The 12,376-nt window shown below is 37.0% G+C and overlaps 1 long non-coding RNA gene across 1 annotated transcript; it reads left to right on the top strand.

The window, feature by feature from the left end:
* The first annotated feature begins 1,032 nt into the window (after nucleotides 1–1,032).
* On the top strand, nucleotides 1,033–1,779 carry LOC117502382. Its single transcript, XR_004558282.1, has 2 exons — nucleotides 1,033–1,124; nucleotides 1,629–1,779. It is a non-coding gene; the product is annotated as an uncharacterized LOC117502382 (long non-coding RNA).
* The last annotated feature ends 10,597 nt before the right edge of the window (nucleotides 1,780–12,376 follow it).

Genomic DNA, 12,376 nt, shown 5'->3' on the forward strand with positions numbered 1-12,376 from the left:
TTCCTAGTCCAGAACTAGTGTTGAAGCAGGTCTTAGATTCACCTTCAAAATGCTGGTCGAAATAAGCGAGATTGGAGTTCCGAGTGCGCATGTGCAAGTTGAACATCTGGTAGGCAGCTCGGTATAAACAAACGCTGTTCGTCAATCGTGAAGCATTGTTGAATCGATTTAAAAATGAAATCGAATATTAACACAAAAAGTATTTACGAGATGAAATGGGCAGAACACAGCAGGACCAGACTTGGGAGTCCATTGTTTCCTTTTGTTGATACTCCCATCGGTGTTTACAGCCCCCCTGACGATTGCAGCGAGCCATTTCTCACTCCTGTATTTCTCAGATGGTATAATATAGAACTGCCGTTCAGGATAACTCCTGGTTGGCTGGTACAACCCGGAGCCCAAGCACGCACTCGGAACTCCATTCTCTTATTGTGTGATGTCCGAGGCGATCACACGTAACACACAATCCATACCTCTGTTTTACTTCCAATCGTAGACTCTGCAATCTGTTCGTGGCCAACAATCCACTTGAATTCACCTACTTCAACGGCATCTTCCTCAAAAAACTCAAAAAGGCCGTATTTCACCATTATACAAGCGTAAATGTGAAATAAAGGAAACAGACAAAAGTGACGCGGTCTTTCTCCAAGATCGGCCTCGTTTTGAAATGGCGCGATCCTATGAGCGCGTGGCATCATGGGATATAACGACCTATGACCCGGAGACAGATTCATGACTTATACGTGTTTATTTGTTCACATTGATCTAAGTTTAGATGTTTTTATGAAGAAAACTGAAAAGTTAATTCTATTTTAAATTTTTGTTTCATTTATTTTAAAAAAATGTATGCATTTTGAATCATTGCGGGCGCTGCTCTGTTGTACGCATTTGCACCTAACCTGATGGCCCCTCCTGACCAACAGAGAGAAGAAGAAGCAGAAGAAGAAAAACACCAACAACCCGACGGCCATATTTCGGTTGACATGCTTCGACAACGTTACAGACAATATGGGATTAATCCCGATATCTCTCTTCCGAGACAAACAAAATGTAATCGACGAAAGAGAAGAAGAATTGTAGGTGGTGAAACCATTGATCTCAACTCTTCACAGTCGGTTGCTCCCGTAAGTACAAAGAGACCCGTTGTCTTATGTTTAGACTGGGGGGGGTCACTAACAATCGGGCGGGGGGATTTGAAAAAAAAACAAAAAACGAGGCATGCGAAAATATTAAGATTTCTTTCATGAAGAAAAACACATGTAACATAATGCCACACCATTCTAATCATTGTCCACTTGATTGACAATGAATTTGGCATGTATATGGTTAATTTGTAGATTCTTGAATGTTGGCTATATTATGATCTACAGCATGTATAGAATAACCAGTTGAAATTGAAACTAAATTAGTATGGCTGTTTTCACTATTTGAATTGTTTCCATTTGAACAATATTTCTGTTTGCTTGAAGATAATTTGTATACTGACTTTTTCCTTTTATTAATTTTATGAGAAATTGTTTGTAAATTTTGATAAACATCAATCAAGATTAAAAATATGAAAAGCCACTTCTCTGCATACTTGAAATTCATGTTGCTAAAGGTGCATGTATCCTATATTTTTTTCCTAGGAGCATTCAAAGACTGACGAAGGGATTGATTGTAACCACTGTGGCACTGATGTTGAACAACCTGAAACTGACTTACCAATGAATGATCGAATGGACATCAGAAATAGAGCTGTGTTTCAACATAGTAGTTCTCAAGAAGGTGGGGTGGTTTTAGAACAGGATGATCTAGTGGACAATGGAAGCAAGGATGATGTTCTCAATGAAGTAGACCAAGCAGATTCAGCAGACATGGTATGGTGATGTTGGATGTGATCATAATGTTGAAGATAACACTTGGCATATTGATGGCAACAAGGAAGGCGAGGATGATTTGGGGCAAGACATGGGTGGAGACTCAGTACAAAATTAAGAAATGGATCAGGGGGATGATGAGGACTGGCATGACAATGGAGTTGACTCTGGAAGAGATGATGAAGATGATGATTTTCAGCATGGTGATGGGGAGGAAGGAAATGAACCAGATGATAATTACCAGGTAAATAAGCATCATGACTGATACCAATTTATGTACCATATTTCCTCTATTATAGAAATAAATAGAAGCACACCTAAACCAAACATTGCATTTATTGCATATAGAAATGTTAACATATGACTTATTTTGAACATAAAATTGCTTCTGTCATTTAAGCACATGCCATTCTAATAGAACAAATATGGTGTTTGGTTTTTCTATGCACTGTAAACGTATGAATTAGGGCATTGTCTATGACCTTAACCTTAACAAAAGAAAAACAAATTAAAATATTTTCTTACTTCAAACACACGTGTACCATATTTCCTCTATTAGAAGTGCATCTTGGGCCAAAAATTTCATTCTTTTTGTATACAGGAATTTTAAATTATTTATACTTATTTTAACCATATACAAGATAAATGGCATAGGTAACCTAATTATTATGCAGTTCAAACAATATACTTTAGGTGTTTTAAATAAATACTGTCATTATTGATTTAGAGTAATTATATTTTATTAATACTAAATACATAAAGCTGAGGATTATGCATTTCAAATAAATAGGAATTATTACAGTAATGAATATGAATCATGTAAGGTCTATTTGGTAGGTTTGTATTAAAACTATCTAAAAAAAAAAGTAAATGGGAATTAGTCATGTAATAAAATTACATAAATCTTCAAAGTCAGGGTTAAATATTTCTGTGAGTGTAATAGTGTCGCAATTAATGTTCGTATAATAAAAAATTAAGGCTCAACCAACTATAAACAGTCCATGTCTGATGAGTGCAGCCACGTTTATCTAAGGCTCTTTCTGATATCAGCCCCGTGACTAATGTTACACCTTTCTGATGCTCAGTTTTGTTTTGGTTTTTTTTTGCCTTTTTTAGGGATTCAGCCTTGAAGATGCAAATCTTCCAATTTATCCAGATGCACCCATCACCAAGTCACAGAGTCTACTGCTGATAGTGTCCTATGTCTTGCGGCATGGTCTTTCTGATAGTGCTTTGGATGATCTTCTTTCTTTGATGAATATACACTGTCCAAACAGTGTTCCTACATCAAAGTATTTGCTGTACAAGAGTGTTGAAGATTCAATGTACGAGGTATGTTTATTTTTTATTAAATCATCATCTGTACTGACCAATGTGTTTCATATAAAGGGAGTTATGCTGCATTTACACATAGGCAGAATGCATTACGAACGTCATATTTGCTTCATTCTTGGCACATTCCTGACATTCTTAACATGATCAGCGGCCAAGAATGTATACTTCGTGGCATTCATTTCTTGTCATTGTTATGTGTAAATGCAGCATTAGTCTGTGCTGTTATCATTTGCCATGGTATGCTAGTAAATCATGTTCTTGTTGGTGTATGGTGTTTTTTTGTTGCTATACAGATTGCTTATCATTGATAATCAATATGCTCAAGCTTCTGTTGTGCATTAAAAAACGACCATGCTCTCGCAGGTTTCAATGTTCTTATATTCATACCATTCTTCTATTTCAATTTCAGGTTCACTATTATTGCATGGCGTGCACTGCATATCTTGGCCCCGAGAAATTGACAAGGAATTGTACAAACTGCAGCAATGAATTCAGTGCAGACATCTCAACTGCAGAGGATAGTTTTTTTTCTCAGGATGCCCGTCAAAACACAGCTGCAAAGAATGATGAAAGTACCAGAAGTGGCAGCTGCCCTTGAAAATCGAAATCTTGATGAAATCTTGAGAGAAACTAACATAAATGACATTGTTCATGGTAAACTTTATAAAAACCTTCTTCATGATGGCATAATAGGTCACAGTGACTTGTCATTATTGTTCAATACTGATGGAGTTTCTATTTTTAAATCCTCCAATTTTTCTGTTGGGCCTTTGTTTGCCACAGTAAATGAAATTCCACCACATATGCGCAGGAAACATATGATTATGGCAGGCTTGTGGTTTGGAGAATGTAAATCCAAAATGAATACTTTCTTAAAACCATTTGTGGATGAACTTAGAGATTTGGGTGCAGATGGTTTGTACTCACCTCTTGGCCAAACCAGGATTTTTGCTCTTTGCCTGTCAGCGGATGCACCTGCCAGGTCTTTAGTGAGGAATTCCAAACTGTTCAATGGGAAGTATGGATGCGACTGGTGTAAGCAGGAAGGCACACCAATACCAAATGGAAATGGTCCTCCCATTCGTACTTACCCATACAATGGTGAAGCACTCCCAAGAACTGACGATGATCAGAGGAGATTGTCAATAGAGTCACAGAGAACAGGGATGTGTCAGCAAGGTGTGAAGGGGCCTTCAGTTGTCATGCAGTTACCACATTATGACTCTGTGAAAGGCATTTGTTCTGAATCACAACACACAGCTTTCTTAGGAGTTACTAGACATTTTGTGGGGACTTGGCTGGATTCAGCAAACAGAGCAGAGGCATATTACATTGGGGACCAAGTGAAGAAATTAGATGAGAGACTGCAGGATATAGCACCTCCAAGTGAAATAACCAGATGCCCCAGGTCTCGGAAGTATTGGAAGGCATCTGAATGGCGAGCTCTCCTGTTCTATTCTTTGGTGGTATTTCAGGGAATTTTACCTGCTGTGTATATGAAACACTGGTTCCTATTTGTATTTGGTATTTATTACCTCATGAGTGAGAGTGTTTCTGAAAGAAAGGTTCGTGAGAGCAATGCTTGCCTCAGGATGTTTGTTCTGATGACTGAGCGTTTATATGGAATAAGACATTGCACTTTCAATGTCCACTCATTGATTCATTTTGTCCAGTCAGTTATCAACACTGGCCCTTTATGGGCAACTTCCACCTTTGTTTTTGAGGGATACAACAGGACTTTGATTAGGTGTTTCCACGGTACCCAGAAAGTTGGTTTTCAGATTTGTGAGACATTCTCTCTCATGAAGGTGATGACAGAGTTAGCAGTTAGTTGCATGGAGGAGAACACTGATGTGTCTGTCCTGTATACCTCATTGGCCAGCAGACACACTAAATCAAAATGTACAAACGTACTTTCAAATAATTTGCGTGCTCTTGGCAAAGGAGAGCAAGTTATTCTGCCTCCATCAAAGTTACTGGCTGCAAGCAGACTGACAGGGAACCAAGTGCACACTTCCGCCATTGTATATAAGAGATTTATTTTTCACCACCAGCTGTATGCCAGCAGTGACTATTTTCAATCTGCTCGGCATTGCAACTGCTATGTTGCATTTACTCATGGTGTGTATAAATATGGAAGAATTGAAACTTTTCTCTGTGTTAAATTGGGACCAGACTGCATGAATGATAATGGTTTTTGTTTGTGTGATAAAGCAAATATCATACTAGTAAAGCCATTCAGCATTACACGAAGACCATTATTTATTGATGCAAGGCTAGGCTGTTCATCTGACTTTCTTGTAAATATTGACCAACATGCAGATAACCCAAATATTTGTATTTATCCAGGAGACATCCTGCAAAAATGTATTTTTATGAAAACTGATGTTTCATCTTACCTGTGCCCACTGCCTTCTCGGTTTTACTGGGATTAAGTTGTGAATTGATGGTTACACATGAATGTTTTACATGTTAGCAGAACTTGGCCCTCTATAGAATGCTATAGGGCAGCCTATAGAATTCTCTCAAAGTCACCGTCAAGTCACTCTCAAGTCATGAATCGGCCACCAATTGTTTGCAAGCTCACTTGAGATTTGACTTGAGACTTGCCGATTCATGACTTGAGAATGATTTGACAGTAACTTAGTCCCACCTCTGGCATAGGATATAGACGGTCCTACAGGATTGTATACACTGGCGTATGGGTTGAACTGATATAACATATGCATGTGTAGTTTCAGTTACAGATGTTATAGTAACCATTTGAAGCAAACTGTCTGCATTAATGCTGACCTGTTTGGATGTTTACATCTATACTTGTGTTTGATGATACTGCAGTTTCCAAGTTCCATGGTTCGACAAAGAAAATGATATATGTGATTATGTATATACATGTAATAATTTTTAACTTGTAATAAAAGATATTGTTGAATTTGTAATGTTGTGTAACTTTTTTATACTTTGCCTTTATCTGCTTGTGTATAAGCGTGATGTGTATATACACACTTCTCAAATATATTATAGTTACAAGTGAACAAAAATTAACATCTCCTTGCTAGTACAGTGGCAACGTTATCTTGCATACAAATATGCAGACAAAATAAAACAATCTGTTTTTTCATCCAAATTCCAAATTTTTTCTATCAGATAATTTATTGGCTACATTTGAGCCAGAATTGATTAATATGGTGTTTCTATATACTGGCATGTCTATAGAAACCTATAGGTTTCTATACGCAATGGCGCCTATAGGTCCTTATGTCTGTAGAATGCTATCGGTCTCTATAGGCCAAGACCCCTGTAGGTCGCGTGTCTATAGGTGTTCTATAGAAAGCTATATGACCTCTATAGAATCCTATAGAAACCTATTGAACTTTTTCGTAAGGGTTCTCATACACACACACACACACAGGCACACGTGGATGTGTGCACACACGGACGATGAAGAAGGATTCGGTTGTGGACATGAGTCACAGCTCAGGTTAAGCACATTTTTTATCGTTGTGTTATTTAAATAAAAACATTATAATAAATAATAAACTGAATTTCAGTTTCATTATCAGATCAGCTTTTCAGCTAACTCTGAAAACCATGTGTAGGCCAGTTAGCTTCCATTAAACTTAGTTCTGCTAACTTATAGTCAGTTAACTTTTTTCAAATGTTTAATGGTCCAAAATGTTTGTAAACCCTAAAATCATACATGGTTGTAACTGTTGGAACATATAGACTACACCAAAGAGAAAAATTGACACACTGCACAAAGACATCAAGCATCACCTTGAGGAGATGGAGGAGCAGGAGATCAATCCAGAGCAAATGGATTAATTATAATTTGATTATTAAAATGATTTTCCAAGTGTATTTTTATTTCTTAACACTTTCCCGAGCATTTGTTTCATGTTTTCTGTACTGTGAATAAACTGTTTCTTGAATGTTAACTACTACCATTTAATTTCAATTATTCTTTTAATGATATGTACATCTTGATCATCATCTGCTCTTGCAGTGCTATACCATTTAGGGAAAATTCACATGTACATGTACATGTCGCAGACATGAACAACCGAAGCTCTTCAGCATCTCACCATGTCATTGAAGTCCTTTCAGACTGTTTTTAGAGCAAATGCTTCAGGGGAGCATTAGCATGCCTAAAACCTTTCAGCTTTTTGAACATTTTTTTTTAAACATTATTCTTTTTTTGCCTTTCAGTTTCTGTGGTTGCTTCCCCCCCCCCCAGACCCCCTATAGCCCTCTTAACCACCTGCCACTTCAAGCATTTTTTTAATGTCGATGTAAATTAATATTTAAAGTTTTCAGCTAGTTGACAGTAGGGCTGTACAATATGGCCAAATTATCATGTCTCAATATTGTCATATCAATATGATATACGATATGATTTCACACTTAGTGCAGCAACAGTGAAAATTAAACATTCTTAAACAGAACAGTAATAATACCACACTCATTTTGCACTCATCATAAGGTTAGGATACAGTGCCCTCCCAAAGTATTGAAACACTTGGTATTTCACACATTTTAATTAGTTTATGCCATTTTAAATACAAGAAATACCAGTGGTGGGCACAGCTAACCAAAAAGTTAGCTTCAATAACAGCTAATTAGTTGACAACTGAAAAGTTATCTTTTATGAAGTTACAACTGATAAACCACCCAAAAAATTATCGGAAGCTACATCTAACCAATAACCAATAACTTTCAGTATTGTCTCCGGTACACTTGCAACTACTAACAAGCTGATTTTGAGTTTTAACACCACAATTGCTTCTGGTAGCGTCAAAGGCGCCCACAAACCAAAACAATGAGTTAGCACTTCTGTCTTTGTGCGCCCTGCCCACTGCTGGAAGTTCCTGTTTGCTACATATTTTGCAGCAGAGAAGCAGTTGAGAGGAGCTAAGCTCAACTCTCTACACACACCAAAAAAAAAAGTCATTATTTCTTAACAAAATATAGTAGTGCCACCGTGAGGCAGAGGTCTTGGAAAAAACAGTTTTGACTTATGGTTATGATTTATAACTCAAATTAATGTGGATAGAATACATTAATGACAATTCTGTCATTTGTACAAAGTTAAAATATAACACATATCTTTAATTATTTAAATAATGCACTAATTCTAAAGTTTTATAACAAACACACACAGATGCCAAAGGGATTATGGGTAAAATGAGCCTTCACTAACACTGATTGGTTGACTCATTCATTCTATGTAAAAACAAACACGTTAATATGATGTGTGTGTTGGTTTACATATAAATGTGGTTTTGTAAAATATGCCATTTTTTTTTCATATGTAAAAAAAAAAGCCATTTGCAAAAGCCAAAGTTAAGTTGTGATAAGACAACCATCTAATATAACCGGGGTCAAAATGCATAGAACACACTGCCATGCCTGGCGCCCAGATGCTCAGACCCTAACCCATAATTCTTTGCACGCCAGAGAGTTGCTGCGGTTTAAACAGCACAGAGAGAAAACACATGACGACAATTGTAAATTAACATTATACAACCAAAATGTACATTTTTATTTCTTTCATCAGCTGCAGCAACTCTCTGGTGCGCAAAGGATTATGGGATAGCTCAATACTTAGGGCGAATACTGCCATGAACACTACTGGCCAGGAGATGACAGCAGAGACCCTGAAAACTTGCTAAAACAAATATTCCAAATAAATAATCCATGTCTGCTATGTTTAATCTGCGTGGAATTTAATAAATGCAAACCGAATTTCAGACATCTTATATATATATATATATATATATTACTCTGGAACAAAGAGGACAGACAGTGTTGTAAAGGACAAGCAGGACATTATAGAGCAAACAGGAAGTGATTGTAGCTCACAATGATTCCAGGTGGAAATAATGGAGAAGCAACCTGAGCTTCTTCTGGCATTTTTATATAAAACAAACACAATAACAACGTCTATAAACCCAGAGAATATATTCACGAGAGTTTTAGGCACAATATACAAAGGATTTAATGCTGTCTCAAATGCATTTCTCCTGTTGTGAACTTTTACGGTACCCATAATGCACTGTAAACACACCATGTCCACACTTAAACCTTTAAAATAAGTGCAATACTTTAAAACTAAAACATACAGCTGATATAAAACTTTAGACATTACGTTAATTTAAATAACGTTTAAAAATTTTAACCATAAGTTAAAACTGTATGTCTCGGGATGACTTGGGTGATATTGCCGGCTAGTTAGTTGGTGTCGAGAAATGATTGTTTTTTTACTCTCATTTTGTTTCTCTTCTGTGACTAGTTCTTTTCTAATTCCAGAGGATAGAACAGTTTTTCCTGAAACTAGCTCTTCTCTGTTTGGAGAGGAAAGAATTATACTTCCACTATAAAAAATTTAACAGGAAGGCACTAAAATCTTTGATATCAGACTTAAAAAATGTTTATAAACTGTTAAAACGTTATTCACTAAGCCTGCAATAATATGTTAGTGGTCTAAAAATTATTTTATCAGACAATAATTGGTCCACTGTTGGTTTTCAAAGTTATCTGAAAAGCTAATCTGATAATGAAAACATTAGCTTCGATAATTAGCGGTTAGCAGAACTGTGCCCACCACTGAGAAATACAAAAAAAATATAAAGAATAAAAATTTCTAAAATTATCTTCCTCAAACTCAAACTGAAAGCAAATCTCTAAAACTTGATACCTGTAAATAATAATACATTTTATTGCCACTTTTCTTCAGACAAGTGAGGGGATGGAAACATGAACATTTCCAAGTCACTGAATATTTCTTGGACTTTATTTACATCCATTATGAAGAAATACAAAACATCAAATCTTGGCTTGCATCTCAGATGCACTTTCTGGCAAATTGTAGCTGAAATATCGGGTCTTCTTTTTAAGAAAATCCTCCTCTACACCACTTCACCAGGAAGCTGGATTTTATATTTTTAATTCATTTATGTCAAGTTGTACAGATTTACTTTTAGTTTGAGTTTTATTTATTATTATTGAGTTTTAATTTATTTGTCTAAACTGATAAATAAATCTCTCAGACAGCAAAATTAAGAGGTTATTTAATTAACAGCTGCCTGCTCAGTTAAAAATTCACTGGAAATCACGTGTAACAACCTGGACCTAATTTCTGGCATAAAATACGGTTGTTAACTCACCAATATAACTTTGGTGTCATTATTAGTCCAGGGTTCAAACGACTGTTATATGTAGTTCAAATCTGAGGCAAATATTTTTGTTCTTCTACTAAGGTGGATTAGAACTTTTTGTGGTACACAGCACCAACTACTGGACAGGAGGAACCTAGCAGTCAATGTGACTCACTGATTTCAAAATGTAGCTCTTTTCAACCAGATGTAAGGTGCCGTGACATGTAAATAGACAAGAAGTGCAAATGCTCTTCTTGTCTATTTTTGCCATGAACACTGACATGTACTGGCAAGTAGATGGCAGTGTTCATGGCAGTGTGAAGAGCATTTGCCACACATTTGCGAAAAGTAATGAATCACTTCACACCCTCACACGCGCCACTAGCTTAGCTTACGACAAGCTAAAAGTGGACGCTCTCATTATGGCCGAACAACTCTCCAGTTTTTGGGTGCTCTGTGTTAGTACGCGCCCATGGCTGACGTGCTTGATGAATTCATGCACAAAAACTAGTTCCCAGATAATTGTGATATATTCCTGTGAGATAATGAGTATATCTCATCTAAATCAATTCTAAAATTTACCAAAATTATAAATATAACTGAAGTTTTAAGAGTGGCTGTAATAAATATTTAAGAAACTTAAAGTTTATGAGCAACTGCACTATAAACATTGACATGATGGAGTTTGATGCGGAAGAGTTCAGAAAGATATGATTGTAATGGTTTGATTACCATTTACAGTTGGCAATGAAAGACTTGGGTGTTAACTTTGTGTTAAAGTCAGAACAAGAACCTCCAATGAAAGAGATCTATCTGGGAAGAGACACATTGTGTGTGTTGTCGCTCCAACGAGGGCAGCACGCTGAGCAGTGTGGCAAAAGTAGCCCGGCGAGCTCAATCTGTGGACGCGAGCTATCCCACTATGCCAAAATAGCAGAGTTGTTGGTCCAATGAGAGCGGCACTCTGATCAGGGTTGAATCACTTAGCAAACAGAATTAGCGGTTAGCAGATTAGCGGAACTGTCCACCACTACTTCAGACAAATGTTTTAGTAGTTTATCTGTTTAGTGCTGTCAGAGCAACTGTCCAAGCTAACTTTTAGGTTAGCTCTGCCCACCGCTGATGTAGGTACAATGTCCATGCTACATCATTCCACTATAGTCATAGTAATGTCACAGTCCACACTTTGACCAGTCCTGCCAAAATATTGAACATCCTCTGTGTCAGGTTTCTGATGGCTGATCGGGCAGTCAGCTATGAAGCACTGAATCTCAATGAGGTTACAAAGGTGGTGAAACAGTTAAGGGTGGGTAAAACTGCAGAAGACCTGTGTTTGTTGGAGCTTATCTTCTTCGGCCGGGTGGAAATGATGTTGTCCTGGACTTGCAAGAAATCTTTGCTTCCATGTGTGAGATAGATCTTAATCCAACAGAAGAAATGGTGATCACCTGGAATGCAACATTTAAGGGTGTATTGTACTCATTTCCCTCTGCTGGGCAAAGAACTGTGAGCCTGCAGTACCAACTCTCAGTGACCAGAGCAGTCTGGTTTCATGCCCAAGATGTATGCTATCAACTGTGTCATACAAAGCTCAATGAATGCAAACTTGAATACTGGCAGGCCCACCTGGTGTAAATTTTTGCAAAGAATTTGATTTGGTTGATCTGACAGCTCTGTAGGACATCCTCAGAATTTGCAGGATCCCATGTAAGTTGCTGGACATCAAAGCCTGCATATACACAGGCACTGTGAGTGCTGTGCAGAGTGAGCTGAAACTCTGACTGTTTAATTCTGACAACCATCAAGGATTTGTTCTACAACCCAATTCTAATGAAGTCGGGATGTTGTGTAAAATGTAAATAAAAACAGAATACAGTGATTTGCAAATCCTCTTCAACCTATATTCAATTGAATACACCACAAAGACAAGATATTTAATGTTCAAACTGATAAACTTTATTGTTTTTGTGCAAATATTTGCTCATTTTAAAATGGATGCCTGAAACACGCTTCAAAAAAGCTGGG

Source organism: Thalassophryne amazonica, chromosome 2 (genome assembly GCF_902500255.1).
Source record: "Thalassophryne amazonica chromosome 2, fThaAma1.1, whole genome shotgun sequence".
Lineage (NCBI taxonomy): Eukaryota > Metazoa > Chordata > Actinopteri > Batrachoidiformes > Batrachoididae > Thalassophryne > Thalassophryne amazonica.